Below are 20,174 nucleotides of genomic sequence, written 5' to 3'. Positions count from 1 at the left end.
TGAGGAGGTCAGCAACAGTAAATTCTGTTTGATTCCTATATCACTCTTAGAAAAGACACATCAATATCAGAGATAGCATCTACCTTCATGGGCATTGCCATGGTTTGATCTTACCCTTGTACACATTCTGTACAAGTTTCTTGCTATACTGCACAATCTGGAAGCAATCAACCTTTTATTGCATAAATTACATCCTGCCTCTTTAGCAGTGTGTTTTCATGCCTATGTTTGTCTTTGCCGCACCAATTACAGTTGGCTGTTAATGGATGCTCTTCCCATCTCCTCAGCTTTTTTTTAATGACACTTTCCGTTAATATATTTGACAGAGTCAGCTGATTCTGAGGTCAGTCTCTCCCTGTCACCTTGACCTCAGCTTGTCAGCTTTAGCTGAATTATCTTTGTGAAGGTTAGATCACCTTTTGGCTGTAAGTAGTCAGGCAAAGCATCATCTAACAATGCCTTGACTGTCTCTGATCAGTTTATCTTACAAGCTGCAATACTGACAGTCCTCTATACCTCTTTATGGATGCCTCACAATGTCTTTCTGATGTTGAGTATATTTATTTAAATCTAGCCCCAATCAACAATAATATTCCCTCTCAAACTGAAATATAGATTAAGAGCTGAGTTTACTTAATCATTTGATTAATTTGATCATTTGATTTGATTTGATTTATTCCTGTCACATACCAAGATAAAGAGTGAAAAGTATTGTTTTGTGTGCTATCCAGACATAGCATTCCTTATATAAGTACATCAAGGGTAACAGGACAGAATGCAGAATATAATGTTACAGCTATGGCTTTCTCTTCATTGGTATCCCCTTTAATGAGGATATTATCAGTGCCCTCACCCACAAAATAATGAATGTGCCTGTGGGGACACATGACACACAGGAGTTTATCGAACATCACCCACGTCTCGCTTATATCTTCCATGAGGCTACACACGAAACCATATTGTGATGGTGCATTACTTCCTATATTGCCAGGTTTGGTAGCATGATTAAATTACAAACTATTCTATTTGTCAAAGTATTAAGAGCAGGTTAAGTTGGTTAGTTATGGTGCAAAAATTCAACTTGACTTGCAAGGCAGGATCATACACATCTGCCTTGTATTCATCAGCAAATGAAATATTATCTATCATGCACTGTGACCAAAACAAAGCTTTCTGCATGATAACATTTTCCCTGTCTATGGTGAAAATTCAATCTAATCTCCATATGTATGAATGGGTAAAAGGACAAGATATATTCAAGCATTTTTTAATGTATGAAGACAGAATATCAGAGTTCCAGGCGTATATGCCACATACATGATTCCCTTGCATTTACACTATCTTAAATCGAAGACAAACTGGAGATCTCTTCAGGCATCCCTCTCTATTTTCAAATTTTGGAAAAGGAGAAGGAGGATTACAAGATTTATGTCTCATGAGATCAATGAGGAAGCTTCCTTCTGCTGCTCGGCAGGTGCACAGGCCCAGACATTCACAGCTGGACATGTTGGCAGATTTCTGTCTGCACAGATTGTGCTTCTGTGAGCAGGTTGTCACTGAAATTTACTGCTGCCAGAACGGCAAATCACTTCAGCAGCTGAAACAACTCTATCAGGTGCAGTTAAGGTGATCATTGCCCTTAGCCTTTTAAATAATGGAGTTGTTTCAAACAACAATAAGAGGGAGCTGCAGAGTCACTCGACTGCCACCACATACTTTTATCATTCAAGTCAGGGATGTCTTGTTTGCTAAAGCATCCCAAACTGTCCACCTCTCCATAGAAAACACACAGCAACATGTTCAGTTTTAATCTGCAAAGTGCGAGCCATCAGCATGGGCAGGCATCTGATAATACAGAGCTTTCATCTCAGATTTCTTTCTATTTCCTGATCTGAAAAGGCACCAATCTGTGTTTATAGAATTACAAATCAGAAGAGGCCCTTCCACCACTGACAAAACGACTCTAAATCTACACAAGTACCACTTCCCAGCTCTTGGCCTATAGCCCTGAACATTGTGACATTCCAGGTGCTCATCCATCACAAAGGTGGTAAAGTTTCCTACTATCTTGCAATGCATTTCAGATTCCAATCACCCTGTGGGTGAATATATTTCTCCTCAAATGCCTTCTAAACCTGCCCTTCATCTTGAAAATGATGTCCCCTCATTATTGACCCCTTGACTAAGGGGGAAAGCTTCTTTGTATCTACCCTGTCCATGGTCCTCACAATCTTATACACCTATCCCAGTTACCCCAACATCCCACCCACCCCCACCCCCTGCCCCAACCCATCAACCATCTCTGCTCCAAAGAAAACAACCCGAGCTCATCCAGCCTCCCTTCATCGCTACACTGCTCCATCACAGATAACATTCTGGTACATCTCTTCTGCTTTATCTCCAGTGCAATCACATTCTTCCTATCGTGCAGTGACCAGAACTGCATACAGTAGTCCAGCTGTGGCCTAACCAAAGCTTGCACAGCTCCAACATAACCTCCCTGCTTTTATAATATATGCCTTGATTGATAAGAACAATTATTGGTTATGCCTTCTTTACGATCCCTTTTATTCTGTCCTACCACCTTCAGGGATCTGTAGCTCAGCTCCACAAGAGGCATCTGAGCTTCCTAGCTTCCGGCCAGTCACTGAGTACTCCCTTGCCTTCTTGTTTTTTTTCCCAAAGTGCATCATTCCCATTTGTCAAGATTAAATTCCATCTGACCCAAGCTGTTCATATTCCCTTGAACCTAAGACCTTCTTCCTCACTATTAACCACATAGACAAACGTCATGTCATCCACAAAGTTTCTTCGATATCATTTATGTACATATTGCATGAGCTTGGAGAACAGGTATTGCGACTGACCAGATAAGGCCTGCTGCTCTGGAAATTGTCACGTTAATTAACTTTAGGACAAGTACCTGTTCCTGTCACGTCTGAAACACGAATAGATGGCTAATGAGAAACCTAGCGATAGAGAAGAAGAATTGCGAACCATTGGGCTTTTACCAGATTGTATCATTGGCATAATGGGCATGGTGATGTGCCTTCTGTTGCATGGACAGTCCATCTGATCAACCTGGTTGACAATCCTTAGACTTACGGAGCCTCCCCTAATTGGGCACTTTGTGGCCTGTAGAGGGACCTCTGAGGCAGCCTTCTAAAGAACGTTCATTGGACCCAAAATGTTAACTCTGTTTTCTCTCCTCAAATCCTGCCAGACCTGCTGAGGTTTTCCAGCAGTTTCTGTTTCTGTATCTGATTTCCAGCATCGACAGTTTTTTTGCTTTTTTTATATGTATAGCTGAGGTATTTCTGGCCCTGCCCTGACAGAATGTAGCCTACTGTGTATCAGGACTGTGCGTTAAGATGTAAATGCTGACCAGGGTATACCACTGCGGAAAGTTCCTTTTTGTTGTTTTTCAACGTTGTGCCACAGACAATGCTCCTGTTGAACTGGGTGCATGCACAGCACTGAAACAGTATCGTGCAGATCTTGTTCCATCGAAATGTCGCAACTGCATAGTTAAGACTCTCACATTTAAAAAGCTGAGCACAACAACATTTTAAAGGGAAATTGTCCATGGATCTTTTACATTGATCTAAGAGGGTTTATCAAGCTCTGAGCTTAGTACTCTCAAGCAGATAAAGCCAGTGACATTGCAGCACCTCTGAACTGAATTCATTCAATTCATGCAATTATAAAGATCCTGTTCCTCATGTAACTCATGTCCTCCATTGTACTATCACTGTGTTGGCATCTTCCACACTTGGATGTTGAGTTGTCATTCCCCCCCACCCCACCAATCTTCAACTTCACTGCTGTCTCTCTACCCCAGCATGTTTCCTCCAATTCACATGCTTCATTCCTCCCAGCCTCCCTGCCACAGTAATGGGCCCTGAGAAACTCTGATTGAACAGATCTCCAGGATCGCCCCAACCAATAAATGACTGAGATGGACAGCCCCAGCTGATGTATGACTAGTCCCCTGACTGACCTCTGTGCCTCTCCCCAGTTGGCTATCCACATTTCCTGACTGGTCACACACTGAACCTGCCGGACTGACCATTGCCCAGTCTCCAGAATTGAGAGAGATGGACCCCTGACCCTGAGGAGAGTTCTAAGCCCCTGGACCGATTGGCAACATTGCCCTTGACTGACTGCACTGGGTGCTTTCCATCTCACGATAGCCCTATCCCGTCGACTCGACTGTGGACTATCCTGCTTCAACCCTAAGGCATGGCCCTTTATTAGATGCACACTCAATGTTTGCTGCACTGGCTGCTGCCACAGGCTGAGAGTGTGAGATTGACATATCATTGTGTCATAGAGCAACATGTTGCTTGGCTTTGATTCTACGCTAAACTGCAAGACAAGACAGATACAGTGTAATCCTTAAAACTGCAGGTAAGCAAGCAAAGTATTGAAAATCAATTCAAAGCAAGGCAGGAATGCTGGGAGGTAAATGAGAGAGAGCTGAGAGTGCAAGCAAGCAGCCTTTAGGTACAGCCCAGTCCAATCTGTGAGCTTGGTCCTGTCTCTGTGTGCTAAGTGTCCTTGTAGCAGCACACTGATAGTTGCTGTAGCTCCAGGGTGCAGCGTTAATGTGCAGTTACATACTGTAAGTGGATCAGAGATGTACAATGATGGTGCATATCATGTAGGTTGTAAGCAAACACTGCTAATAGAGCATGCCCTGAGACATTGCCACTCTGTGTCTATGGTACAGGTCAGGAGGAGCACATAGAATACAGGAGTGTCCTTATCCCACCCTGACTTTCACGTCAGAATTCCCAGTCTCTCGTTTTTGTCCAGCGCCTGTTTGATTTGGAGACCACATATAAATGGGGTGAGATCGAGCAGCAATGAGTGACAACACGTGTCAATCCCCGTTAAGAGGCTTCTGTCCACTCACTGGTGAGAAGTTTGTCTCCAACTCCTGAACCTACTTCGTGAATGTGACTCATTGCTCCCCACATCACAAAGATCTTCACTGCACTTCTGAAGTGATTCCCCCGAATTCCTCTACACAGCCCACATCAGACACACAGCAGCAATGTCTCAGGGCATGCACAGTCGGTATTGTTTTTTTCCCTCACAGCCCATGCCATTTAGATCCTTGTGGTACTGAGGCCCAGGAGGTGTCGGTTCAAGGCTCACATGCTCCGGAGGTCATAGGTACATAGTCTTAAAGCACAGAAACACACCTTGAGTCCAACTCATCCACACTAACCAGGCATCCCAACCTGACCTCGTCCCATAGACCAGCATTTAGCCCATATCCCTCTAATCTCTTCCTATTCATATATCCATCCGGATGCCTTTTCAATGCTGTAACTGTACCAGCCTCCTCCACTACATCTGGCTGCTCATTTCATATACATATTACCCTCTGTGTGAAAACGTTATCCATCAGGTTCTTTTTAATCTTTCTCCTCTCACCTTAAACCTATGGTCTCTAGTTTTGGACTCCCTCGCCCCCAGAAAACGACTTCGGATATTCACCCTCTCCATGCCCCTCATGGTTTCATAAACTTCTATAAGGTCACCCCTCAGCCTCCAACACTCCAGGGAAACAGCCCCAGCCTGTTCAGCCTCTCCCTGTAGCTCATACCCTCTGGTCCTGGCAACATCCTTGTAAATCTTCTCTGTGCCCTCTCAGGTTTGACAACATCCTATAGCAAGGCAGCCAGGACTGAATGCAGTTTTCAACAGTGTCCTCACCAATGTCCTGTGCAAATGCAAAATGACCTCCTAACTCCTATACTCAATGTTCTGACCAGTGAAGGCAAGCATGCCCAGTGGCTGCTTCACCACCCCATCTACCTGTGACTCCACTTCCAAGAAACTATGGGTGCAGGTTCATAGGTCTTTTTGTTCGGCTACACTCCCCAGGACCCTACCAGTAACTGTATATGTTCTGATTTGGTTAGCCTTACCAAAATGCAACACCTCATATTTATCTAAATTAAACTCCGTCTGCCAATCCTCAACTCATTAGTCCATCTGATCAAGGTCCTTTGGAACTCTGAGGTAACCTTCTTCACTGTCCACTGTGTCACCTGTGAACTTACTAACCGTGTCTCCAACGTTTACATCCAAATCATTCATGTATTATGCTGACACTAGATCTTTAAAAGGTGTATTTTGTCCTGGTTTTTGTTTGAACTGCAGTTAAACTCTAATTTCTCTTCACAGGTGCTGCCAGACCTGCTGAGCTTTTCCTGCAATTTCTGCTTTTGTTTCTGATTTACAGCATCTGCAGTTTTTGTAGTTATTATTCCAACTCCTTCCTCCTTGTTGTTTATTTTAGCTATAGTGTATGATTAAAGTATTAGAGTGGATAGAGGATTGGTTGACTAACAGGAAGCAAAGATTGGGATAAATGAGTGCCAACTAGAATAGCAATCAGTGACCAGTGGTGTGCCTCAGAGATTGGTGTTGGGACCACAATTATTCACAATTTACATCGATGATTTGGAGTTGGGGACCACGTGTAGTGTGTCAAAGTTTGCGGATGACACTAAGATGCGGTTGGAGGGGTGGGGTTCGAGGGTGGAGGTGTGGGAAGTGGATGAGATGCACTAGAGGGCATAGCCTCAAGCCTCAAGATTAGAGAGAGGAGATTTAGGACTGAACTGAGGGTTGTGAATCTGTGGAATTCCTTGCTCAGTGAAATAGTTGATGCTACTTCAGTAAACATTTTTAAAACTGACGTAGATTTTTTTTTTGAACAATAAAGGAATTTAGAGGTATGGTGAGAGGGTGGGTAAATGGATCTGAGTCCATGATCTTATTGAATGGCGAAGCAGGCGTGAAGGGCCAGACGGCTGACTCCCACTCCTAGTTCTTATGGTCTTATGTTTCAAAGTGTGCTCTGCTTCAAATATAGTAGTTTGATCAATTGAATTACATCTGGAATGTAATGCCTGGCACTTATCTTAAGAATAAGAAAAAGTTAGGGTCTAGACTAATTTCTCAGAAGGTTTGATCTGGTCCATAGTATATAATGAGAAGCAGTGGATCCAGCACTGATCATTTTGATGTACCTCTGGTCACAGGACTCCAGCCTGAAAAATATCCCACCGATACCACCTTCTGTCTCCTAACTTTAAACAAATTTTGTATGCAATTGGTTAGATCCCCCCCAGGATCCCATGTGATCTAACCTTGTTAACCTGTCTACCACGAAGAATCTTGTCAAACGCTTTACTGAAGTCCATATATACAATTAGTGGGTGGCACGGTGGCACAGTGGTTAGCACTGTTGTCTCACAGCGCCTGAGACCCGGGTTCAATTCCCGACTCAGGCGACTGACTGTGTGGAGTTTGCACGTTCTCCCCATGTCTGCGTGGGTTTCCTCCGGGTGCTTCGGTTTCCTCCCACAGTCCAAAGATGTGCAGGCTAGGTGAATTGGCCATGCTAAATTGCCCGTAGTGTTAGGTAAAGGGGTAAATGTAGGGGAATGGGTCTGGGTGGGTTGCGCTTCGGCGGGTCGGTGTGGACTTGTTGGGCCGAAGGGCCTGTTTCCACACTGTAAGTAATCTAATCTATATAATATCTACAGCTCTGCCTTCATCAATATTTTTTGTAACCATTTCAAAAAACTCAAATAAGTTAATGTACCACAATTTCCAACACACACAAAACCATGCTGACTATCCCTAATCAATCCTCATCTTTCCAAATACATATAAATCCTGTCCCTCAGAATCCCCTCCAACAATTTAGCCACCACTGATGTCAGGCTCACTGATGTTCCCTGCCTTTTCCTTACAGCCTGCCTTAAATAATGGCACTACAATAGCCAACCTCCAGTTTTCCAGCATCTCACCCATGGCTATCTCAACAGGTTGATTAGAAAGACAGCTATTGCGATACAATGTCAATTGTATTGGCTGAAAAATGATTCATGCAAAATAAAGCCCACGTCATTCAGGGAATGGGAAACTTCTACCCGAAGATTTGACCATTGCAGGTTGATCATAGCTATTTCTGTGGAGCAGAATTAGTTACAGGTGACCTCAAAATTATCACCTTCCATCCACATTTCAGAAGTTAAGCCAGAATAAGGGTACAGAGCTGAGTCCCTCACACCATGAACTGTACATCTTTAGCAATGTGCTCTCACATGCAATGTTGCCTTCCTATGTTGTGGAGCTGGGACTGGGATGGAGGACAAAATATTATCAATCCGACCACACATGTGATGGATGCTGAAGAGCAGCAACAGTCTTCCGAGGGGGAAATAAGGACATTGAACTTAGAATCCCTACAGTGTGGAAACAGACAATTAAGCCCAACAAGTCCACTCTGACCCTCCAAAGAGTAACCCATCCAGACCCATTCCCCTACTCTATCGCTCGATATTTCCCCTGACTCATGAACCTAACCCACACATCCCTGAACACTACGGCCAATTTAGCACGGCCAGTTCACCTGACCTGCACATCTTTGGATTGCGGGAGGAAACCGGAGCACCCGAAGGAAACCCACACAGACCGGGGGGGAACGTGCAAACTCTACACAGACAGTCATCCGAGGCTGGGATCGAACCCGGGTACCTGGTGCTGTGAGGCAGCAGTGCTAACCACTGAGTCGCCGTGCCTCCCTTCACCAAGGTCGGGGATTCTTCAGCGTGGTCGAATGGTGCAACAAGTCAGACTGGACTCAGTTTACACCCCCTCATTTCCCCTCCCCCCACCTTGTCTCAGTCAAATCCCTCGAACTCAGCACCACCCTCCTAACCTGCAATCTTCTTCCTGACCTCTCCGCCCCCACCCCACTCCAGCCTATCACCCTCACCTTGACCTCCTTCCACCTATCGCATCTCCATTGCCCCTCCCCCAAGTCCCTCCTCCCTACCTTTTATCTCAGCCTGCCTGGCACACTCTCCTCATTCCTGAAGAAGGGCTTATGCCCGAAACGTCGAATCTCCTGTTCCTTGGATGCTGCCTGACCTGCTGCGCTTTTCCAGCAACACATTTTCAGACCTGGTCCCAATAGGTGTGAGCAAGAACTCATGACCATTGCTTGATTGTCCACCTTTTGCAAAGCGCATGCTGTTTCTATGTGTTCTTAGAAGATAATGCAGCTTTTTTTTTTGGCTTGTTTTCCTTCACCTTTGCTGTTGTTCAATAAAAGTGAACCTTTCAACCATTTGAGAGTTTTCCAGAATGTGACATTACCACATTGAACAATGCTGAGCTTCAGGGAGAGAATAGAATGAACCTTAGACAGGGCCCTCCAAGGTTGTACGGTACTAAGGATGGTTAACCTGGGTAGATTGACACTTGTAGCTTCCCGTACAATGACAGTCAATTCAATGGGTGGTGATATAAGGCTTCTGCTGCAGACAATTCTGGTTGCCCTGCTATAGCAAGTATTAAACTGGAAAGGATACAAAATATTTACTGAAACTGGGAGGTTTGACTTCTAAGCAGAGCTGGATAGGCTGGGATTTATCACCCTGGAGTGTTGGAGGCTGAGGGGCAACCTTAGAGGTTGATAAAATCATAAGGGCATAGATAGGGTGAATAGCCAAATCTTTCCTCCCGCGTGGAAGGAATAGGTTTAAAATGAGAGGGGAAAGACTTAAAGGGACAGCTTCTTCATACAGAGGGTGGAATGTGTCAGGAACGAACTGCCAGAGGAAGTGGTAGAGGGGGGTACAATTGCAGCATTTAAAAGATATTTAGACAGATACATGGACAGGAAAAGTTGAGAGGGATATGGGCCAAATGCAGGAAAATGGGACTAGTTCAGTCTAGGAAACCTGGTGGGGATAGGCGTGTTAAGCCGAAGGGTCTGTTTCCATGCCGTACAGCTCTATGAATCGGACAAATAAAATCTGTAAAATAGCAGTGCATTTATGAGATTGATGTATCTTTGAAATGATGTGTCAGCTATGTGTCCCCTGAAGCTTTTATTTTTCAATCCCCCTCCCACTACATACACAGTGAAGCACAGCTCTTGACTGGCAGTGTTTGGTCTGGTGCGTGGCTGGGCTATAAACATGGTGCCAGCACCGCGATCCTGGGAACTGCCAGCAAGGGGGAATATTTCGGCCATTGCTGAGTTTACGAGAGGATGAACAGGTGGCAAAGAGACAGGCTCACGATGTGGTCAGCGACAGAGAATTGTGAGAGAAAATGCACTGCAGCTGATGGTAAGAAACCTCCATCAAACTCCCCGGAATTGAAACTTGGCCGATTTTAGGGAATGTTTAGCCCTCTGAAACCCTCCACCTACCTCCAAGGGCTATGAATAATCTCTCCTGCCATGTTAGTCACAGAAACATCAAGTAATGATGCCCCATTGCCTCTATCACACTTCCCCCTGTTTCTCACAAACGCAGTTACAACCTGTGCGCACCACCATTAATCTCACAGGCTTGACATTGCTGAAAGGTTCATCTCATCGACGTTTCCACTCCACCCCCCACCTACTTTCCTCTGACAGTATCTCCAACCTCAACTAACTTCCAGTAATATGCTCTGTACAGCAAATTCAGTGCTCAGAGTGGTCCTTGTGGTCAGGCCATGCATCCGCTAAACAATGTGTAATAGGTCGAGCTTTATTGTCATAACCAAGCTCTGGACCAGTGCTGCTTTTGTTACTTGTGAATTAACAGGCCCAATGTTTCAATCATTGCAGTTTATTCCAGGTAGCAAGTTGTCAGGCAATAACATGATTCAAAGCAAATAGCTAAAACTGTTCTACGCTATTACTAATATCAACTACATTTATAAAGCCATATTTATTGGACATCAGAGAAACCATTATCTCCTTATTGGAAGGAAGTAAACATTGCCTTCGAGACCATTTTGTTGAACATCTCCAAGTTATAAAACAAATTACCATGGAACATGAGGTCATACATTTTGAATCAATTCAGTTGCAGAGTGATAGCATCAGCATTTCTGGAGTCGACAAAGATACCACGGGAAATGATTATTTCAGACCATCACATATTAGCAATATCATAAACCTGACAGATAAACCTCCTCTGATAGCAAATGCAAAATATATTATTTGAGCAATTTCTTTTACAAACATGGGAAATATTCCTGTAATGCTTTTTTAATGTCAATATTGATTGGAGACCAGAGGGAATCACTCTCTACATAACTCCAGAGAAAACTATTGCAAAGGAGTTTGATGAAATATATCATTGACTCTTGTAAAGTAAAGTCAGTTTTCACCAATTTGGAACAAATTGGTAAACATGAGAAATCATTATCAAAACACTGAGACAGGCATTGAAGTTGTACTCCCAACAAGACTGCAACCTGTAGATGGCTAAGATATATCAGTGGATGTGAGAATGAACATAAAAATCAGAGGTCATGAGTTTAAATAATATTTGTAAAATTTGTGAAATTAAAAATAAAAGTATGGTAGTTTGTGAATAACCATGCAAGTTGCTCAATTGTTGAAAGTCTGCTTTCTATTTCTCATTTTCCACTTGGGAACCCTGCAACCCTCAGGACTCGACATTGGATATAGTAACTTCAGGGCTTTAATGCCTTTGTCCAGGTCCTTTACTCACACCCACACCCCTGACCCTGTTGTTCTGGTTCTGTTCGCCGAGCTGGGAATTTGTGTTGCAGACATTTCGTCCCCTTTCTAGGTGACATCCTCAGTGCTTGGGAGCCTCCTGTGAAGCGCTTCTGTGATGTTTCCTCCAGCATTTATAGTGATTTGTATCTGCCACTTCCGGTTGTCAGTTCCAGCTGTCCGCTGCAGTGGTCGGTATATTGGGTCCAGGTCGATGTGTTTGTTGATAGAATCTGTGGATGAGTGCCATGCCTCTAGGAATTCCCTGGCTGTTCTCTGTTTGGCTTGTCCTATAATAGTAGTGTTGTCCAGTTGAATTCATGTTGCTTGTCATCTGAGTGTGTGGCTACTAAGGATAGTTGATCGTGTTGTTTCGTGGCTAGTTGGTGTTCATGGATACGGATCATTAGCTGTCTTCCTGTAGTGTTTTGTGCAGTCCTTGAATGGGATTTTGTACACTATGTTGGTTTTGCTCATGCTGGGTATCAGGTCCTTTGTCCTGGTGAGTTGTTGTCTGAGAGTGGCTGTTGGTTTGTGTGTTGTTATGAGTTCTAGTGGTTGTAGTAGTCTGGCTGTCAGTTCAGGAATGTTTTTGATGTGTGGTAGTGTGGCTAGTCCTTTGGGTTGTGGCATGTCCTCATTCCATTGTCATTCCCTTCAGCATCTGTTGATGAAATTGTGGGGGTATCCGATTTTGGCGAATACATTGTAGAGATGTTCTTCTTCCACTTTTTGCAGTTCTGGTGTACTGCAGTGTGTGTTGTGGCCCTTTTGAACAGTGTCTTGATGCAACTTCTTTTGTGTGTGTCGGGATGGTTGCTTTTGTAGTTCAGGACTTGGTCTGTGTGTGTGGCTTTCCTGTATACCTTTGTGGTGAATTCTCCGTGAAATCTTCTCACAGACTTTGAACCCCTGATCCTGTCATCACAAGGGCTGCTTTCAGCACAACCAACCCATTCTCACACATTAGGGTCCTCATCAGATTTTCTTTCTCTCTGGCTTACCATTAACCATTCTTCTATCTGCATAACTATCTTTCTCTTCCTCATGGCTCCTTCACCACCTATTCACTCACTCTTTTATCCACACCCCACCCATGTCTCCAGCATATACATACCACCTTTTCCTAGCTACTATCTATTTCTGAAAAATGATTCAATCCATAAAATTTCACTCGGTTCTGATCCCACATGATATACCTCAGTCTCAGTGTTCTGAACTTGGGATGCTAATAATCATGGTTCAGAGACAAAGGGTCACACCTGAAATGTTAGCTTCTCCACTTCATGATGCTGCCTGGCATGCTGTTTTCTCCCTGCCTCCTGCCTGTTTACAATAAACATTGTTTGCCATGTTTCTAAGACATACAATGTGAGGGTTAAGACCATAAGACATAGGAGTGGAAGTAAGGCCGTTCGGCCCATCGAGTCCACTCCGCCATTCAATCATGGCTGATGGGCATTTTAACTCCACTTACCAGCGTTCTCCCCGTAGCCCTTAATTCCTCGAGACAACAAGAATCTATCAATCTCTGCCTTGAAGATATTTAGCGTCCCGGCCTCCACTGCACTCTGCGGCAATGAATTCCACAGGCCCACCACCCTCTGGCTAAAGAAATGTCTCCGCATTTCTGTTCTGAATTGACCCCCTCTAGTTCTAAGGCTGTGTCCACGGGTCCTAGTCTCCTCGCCTAATGGAAACAATTTCCTAGCATCCACCCTTTCCAAGCCATGTAAAGCTCTCTAAATGATAGATCCTTATATTGTTACTTCAGCTGAATACTTTGTTTGATTCTGTAATAAATGATTTCTTCATTTTGAGGGTAATCTCAATGTGCATTTGATCTTAGTTAAAAATTGCCCAACACCAGGTTATAGTCCAACAGGATTATTTGGAAGCTCTAGCTTTCAGAGCGCTCCGAAAGCTAGTTATTCCAAATAAACCTGTTGGACTATAACCTGGTGTTGTGCAATTTTTAATTTTGTACATCTCAGTCCAATGCCAACATCATCTTAGAAACAAGACTGAATAATATTTATTAATATCCCAAGCTGCCTGAGAGCACGAAAAGTGATGGGACTGGAACCATGTGAATAGTGAGTATAAAGCACTTAAATAAAACAAAGAACTGTGAATGCTGGAAATCTGAAACAAAAACAGAAATTGCTGGAGAAACTCAGCAGGCCTGCCAGCATGCGTGGAGAGAAAGCAGAGTTAATGTTTGGGTCCAGTGACACCTGATGAGTGTCCAAGTAAAATCCTGATGGGACTGGACAGTTGAAATGCAGGAATAATGTTCCCGATATTGGGCAAGTCCAGAACTTAGGGTCACAGTCGAAGAATATGAAGTCAGTCATTCAGGATTGAGAAGAGGAAGGATTTCTTTAGAGTTGTGAACCTGTGAAATGCTCTCCCATAGGAAGCTGTTGGGGTCAGTTCATTACATATATTCAAAAGGAAATGGACGTGGCCCTTGCAGCTAATGAGATCAAGGGATATGGAGAGAAAGTGGGAGTGGGATATTGAGATTGCATGATCATATTGAATGGGGGTGCAGGCTTGAAAGGCCAAATGGCCTACTCTTGCTCCTGTTTTCTATGTTTCTATGATACTTCATCAGAACTGCAACAACTACAGAGGCATCCCTTCTCCTCAACACTGTCAGAAAAACCTTTGCTCAAGTCATCTTGACTCACCTGCAGAAACTGGCAGGATATGTATACCCAGTTTCACAGTTTGGCTTCCGAGTTAAAAGGTCAACAGTAGAATTGAGCTTCTTCCTTCACCAGTTGTAGGAGAAGTGCAGAGAACAGAAAAAGCCCCTGTATGTTGCTTTCATTGACCTCAGCAAGGCATTGGACCTGGTCAGTGGAAACGGCCTTTTCAAGGTTCTACTGAAGACCAACTGCCCACCGGAACTGCCGTGCTCCTGAAACATGCCTTTGGCACCACTATGGAGGGGATTTACCTGTGCACTAGATCAGATGGCAGGCTTTTCGACCTGGTCCACCTCAGAACCAACACAAAAGTACGTGTGGCACTCATCAGGGACATGCTGTTTGCCAATGATGCTGCAGTTGCAACACACACTCATCAGGAACTCCAGTTACTGATAGACTACCTCTCTCACACTTGCAAGGATTTGGGGCTGACTATCAGTCTGAAGAAGACGAGTGTTGTGGTACAGGACACAGAGGCACCGCTGGTCATCACCATCGATGATTATGAACTCACTGTTGTCCATCAGTTAATGGACCTTGGCTCTCCCATCACTGGAAAAGCACAGCAGGTCAGGCAGCATCCAAAGAGCAGGAGAATCGACGTTTCGGGCATGAGCCCTTCTTCAGGAATTCCTGAAACGTCGATTCTCCTGCTCTTTGGATGCTACCTGACCTGCTGCACTTTTCCAGCAACACATTTTCAGCTCTGATCTCCACTTTCTCCTCTACCATCACTGACAACTTCTCCCTGGACACAAAGATTGACAAGAGTATCAGGAAAGCAGCCTCAACTCTTGCTTGTCTCATGACCCGAGTATGCACAAATCCCAAGGTGACAGTGAAGACAAAAATGTCAGTCGTCAATGCCTGCATCATAAGCACACTGCTGTACAGCAGTGAAACATGGACTACATATGCCAGACAAGAGAGATGACTGAACACCTTCCACTGGAGGAGTATCCACTGTATCCTGGGCATATCCTGGAAAGACAGTGTCCATTGCAGCGGGCCTATCTCACACTGGCCTTCCCAGTACGTACACTCTGCTCAGGCAGCAGAGAATGCACTGGCTGGGCCACGTCCACTGCATGGAGGATGGCTGCATCGCAAAGAATATCCTCTCTGGAGAGCTCGCATCCAGGAAGAGACCCACTAGGTGTCCCCCACTATGCTAGAAAGTCTTCTGCATGAGGGACATGAAGATGCTTGATGTCATTACAGAGCCCTGGGAAAGGCTTGCAGCTGACTGCTCAAGATGGAGAAGCACCCTGAACCAACACCTCACCACAGGAAAAAGAAGCTGATGAGCGCTGCAGCGGACAGGCGGGCACCAAGGAAGGAGTGCAGCAGCTCGAGCAGATCAACGACAAGATGCAGATGTGACCCCTGCGATCGGGACTGTCACTCCAGCATTGGTCTCTTTTGTTATAAGTCATATTACTTCAGGGAAGCAGAAAGCTGGAATAACATGGATGCACCGTGTGGTCAGCCATGACCGAAAGGGGCCTCACTCATCAAAACTAGAAATTTAACAAATTTAACAGGAAATAGCAGTCAGATAGTCAAAGCTTGGAAAGAAATATAAACAAATAACTAAGAAATATGGAAGAAGAGAAAAGTTCTGAAAGCCAGATATAATATTATTGAGGATAGAATTCAATGCCATCTTTATTATACATGTCTCAATTTTATCATTTCATTTATTTCAGAATGAATAACCCCTCTCCCATTAATTATTAATTCTATTATACTTGTATTAATCATTCACTGTCTTCTACAGCTTTGTTCAACAGTCACACTGTCACTGGATTAGCTATCCAGAACTGAAAATGTGTTGCTGGAATGGCGCAGCAGGTCAGGCAGCATCCAAGGAACAGGAGATTCGATGTTTCGGGCATAAGCCCTTCTTCAGGAATGAGGAAAGTGGGTCCAGCAGGCTAAGATAAAAGGTAGGGAGGAGGGATTTGGGGGAGGGGCGATGGAGATGCGATAGGTGGAAGGAGGTTAAGGTGAGGGTGATAGGCCGGAGTGGGGTGGGGGCGGAGAGGTCAGGAAGAAGATTGCAGGTTGCCCTCAAACTCAGCACCGCCTTCCTAACCTGCAATCTTCTTCCTGACCTCTCCGCCCCCACCCCACTCCGGCCTATCACCCTCACCTTGATCTCCTTCCACCTATTGCATTTCCAACGCCCCTCCCCCATATCCCTCCTCCCTACCTTTTATCTTAGCCTGCCTGGCACCCTCTCCTCATTCCTGATGAAGGGCTCTGGCCCGAAACATCAAATTTCCTGTTCCTTGGATGCTGCCTGACCTGCTGCGCTTTTCCAGCAACACATTTTCAGCTCTGATCTCCAGCATCTGCAGACCTCACTTTCTCCTCATAGCAATCCAGAACCCCAGCTAACGGTCTGGGGACAAGACCCCACCACAGCAGATGGTGAGACTCGAGTTCAATAAAAATCTAGAATTGAAAGCAAATCTAATAACAACTGTGTAAACTTTCTCAATAGTGATATACAATCAAGATGGAGATGCCTTGAGAGTTAAAGGGCTTATGCTCAAAATGTCGAATTCTCTATTCCTGAGATGCTGCCTGGCCTGCTGTGCTTTGACCAGCAACATATTTTCAGCCATGCCTTGAGAGTTCTCAACTTTGATCCTGGACTGCATGAAGTTTCATGACATCAGGTCAAATACAAATCCTCTTGCTGGTCGCTATCAAACACGCCAGCTCTTACCTTGGTTGATGAATCATTCCTCCAACACTGAGGGTGACAAGGGAACACAATGTACACTGTGTGGGAGGCTTCCTTGTTCATTTGACTCAGTACCACTATGACTGACCAAGATAACTGACTCCTAAATGACACAACTATTAAATTGCAGTTGATGAGGAAACAAGATGGAAAACTTACTTGACATTCCCCTCGCCAATCTGTGGATGGGTCTGTCCATGACAGTATTGGCAGGAGTGATCATTTCAGTACCATCATGGAGAACGTGAAGGGCTGCCTTCATTTCGAGGATACCTTCCCATGACATTACCACCATGCTACTTTGAACAGATCTAGTAACTCAAAGACGAAGCATCAATGAGGTGCTGTGGCCCATCAGCACCAGCAGAATTGTATTCCAACAGTCTATAACCTCATGACCGGCATATCCCTGGTTTGTCTTTCCTATCAAGTTGGACGAGCAATCCCGGTTTAGTGAAAGGTGCTGGAGGGCATCCCACAGGTGCAGCACCAGGGAAACCTGGAAATGAGATGAAGCTACAAATACAGGACTACTCACCAGCCAAGCAGCATGTGACAAGCAGGCCTGAGCAATCTCACAGGCAATGAAGCAGATCTAAGCTCAGCAGTCCGGTCACATCCAGTTGTGAATGGTTTTGGGCAATGAATCTCACTGAAGGAGGACGTTTCATATCCTCAATGATGCCTCAGTGCAATAGACAGGCTGAAATATCGGCACAATAAGTGCCAAGTGAATGATCCATCAAGCCTCTTCACAATCTGAAAAAGATGGCGGAGGGCACTGGATACTGTACCAGCTGCGGGTCCTGACAACATTCTGGCAATAGTCCTTAAAATTTATACTGAAAACCCAGCTGCATCTCGAGCCAAGTTATTCTAAGAAAGCTACAACACTGGTGTCCACCAGGCAACACATTTATATATTTAGAATTAAACAAAGTTTTCACCTTTTAGTTCTAAATGATGAAGAACTGGTGTGAATCGCATCCAAAATTCACCCGTATCATCGGTGCAATCTGATTTGCATAATTATTAATTGTACCATCATGATCTCGGGTGTATCAAAAGAGGGCATAGTGCCAGGAGAAATAATTCGCACACAGATAGAATTTAAACTCTATTACAGTGGAATATCACAATGGAATAATAAACATTCCGAGAGCCTCTGGGTAGCCTTTAAAGAATCCATCCCAATCCGCAGGCTTTGTCAAGGAGGGAAGAGCTGAAATTAAGGAGTTGGCAGCATCAGAGAAGAGAAAAACAAGTTAAGAAGCAGCTATGAGCCTGAACCCAGGGAATGGATCAACTGCTGACTTTGAATTCACCCGGTGAACATGACCAATTCTAACATCCCAAAGACAGAAATTGCTGGAGAAATTCAGCAGCTCTGGCAGCATCTGTGGAGAGAGGTGGAGTTAATATGTTGGCTCCAGTGACCCCTCCTTTTCAATATTAAAGTCCCTCCCATTGTGTATAAATTGCTCCACCTCTTCACCCCTCCTATTCCTGCAACTCCAATCCAACACAAATCTTCAAGTCATGGGCGGCACGGTGATTAGCACTGCTGTCTCACAGCGCCAGAGACCTGGGTCAAATTCCTGACTCAGGCGACTGACTGTGTGGAGTTTGCACATTCTCCCCGTGTTTGCGTGGGTTTCCTCTGGGTGTTACAGTTTCCTCCCACAGTCCAAAATAAATGTGCAGGTTAGGTAAATTGTGCATGCTAAATTGCCCGTAGTGTTAGGTGAAGGGACAAATGTAGGGGAATGGGTCTGGATGGGTTGCGCTTCGGCGGGCCAGCGTGGACTTGTTGGGCCGAAGGGCCTGTTTCCACACTGTAAGTAATCTAATCTAAGACATCTAATTTCTTCAGTTCCGGCCACTTATGCATGTGCAACTTCTGTGCTCCTCAGCCTACAGCTGTTTTTGTCCTGCGTTCCAGAATTCCCTTCATAAACCTCTCTGTCTCTCTCAATTCTTTTGGGGTTCAGTTATTAACAGTCTTATCCTAGAACTGGATGTTCAACACCTAATCCATCAGACTGAGCACACAGTCTAATCTACACCCTGCTGTATTGCTCAGCTGTACTACACTGTCAGAGGAGCTCTCATTCAGGTGAGAATATAAGCCATCTGCATTCTCTGGAGGATGAAAGAACAAATTAACAATTATGATTTTGTATTATGCTTTAGTAATCAAACTGTTTGCGTGTTGTGCTTTATTTTATAGCAAGATTTGAATGAGAAACCATGAACTTTTCTGTTGTTATCAACTGCTGCTGGTGTTAAGTGAAGTGTGCTGTTACTTTGAAAGTGTAACTTTAAAAGTTAGCAAGCAAAAATGTGGAATTTTTAACTCACTCATTGTTAATGCTCCATTTTTGGAAATGGACAGATGCTAAGAAGAATGTGAAACACAGATGGACAACTAGTTTGTGCATTCAATTAGTCAGTTGCTAGCTTGTATTAATGCTTATTTTCTCAATAATATTACTCAACAGAAGACAATATGGTCCTATGTAGCTGCATTTTAAAGAGTTTTATAGATTTCACTCAACGATAGATTACATAAAACATATTGCCTCATTCATATGTCAATTTAATTTATGTAGATAATTTAACCACTGTCCATTGATTCAATCCACAATATTACCTAGTATTTTGTTTGCTAAACTCAGAGCTTGAATCTTGATTTGTTTTGTAATATGCTTAGATTCAGAACCATGGTGCCTCAGTGGTTAGCACTGCTGCCGCACAGCGCCAGGGACCTAGGTTCGATTCCAGCCTCAGGTGACTGTCCGTGTGAAGTTTGTACACTCTCCCTGTGTCTGCGTGGGTTTCCTCCGGGTTCTCCAGTTTCCTCCTACAGTCCAAAGATATGCAGGTCAGGTAAATTGGCCACGCTAAATTACCCATAGTGTTAGGTGTGTTAGTCAGGGGGAAACGGGTCTGGGTTGGTTACTCTTCAGAGGGTCGGTGTGGACTTGTTGGGCTGAAGGGCCTGTTTCCACACTGTAGGAAATGTAATGTAATGTAACATTTTACAGAGGGGTGAGATTTGCAGAACCTGTTGGATTTCCAAATGTCCTATGTCCTTTCTATTTTATATATGAAAAAAATTGTCTGATATAAGATG

This window comes from Hemiscyllium ocellatum, chromosome 6 (assembly GCF_020745735.1).
Source record: "Hemiscyllium ocellatum isolate sHemOce1 chromosome 6, sHemOce1.pat.X.cur, whole genome shotgun sequence".
Taxonomy (NCBI): domain Eukaryota; kingdom Metazoa; phylum Chordata; class Chondrichthyes; order Orectolobiformes; family Hemiscylliidae; genus Hemiscyllium; species Hemiscyllium ocellatum.
Note: the sequence above shows the minus strand (reverse complement) of the source record.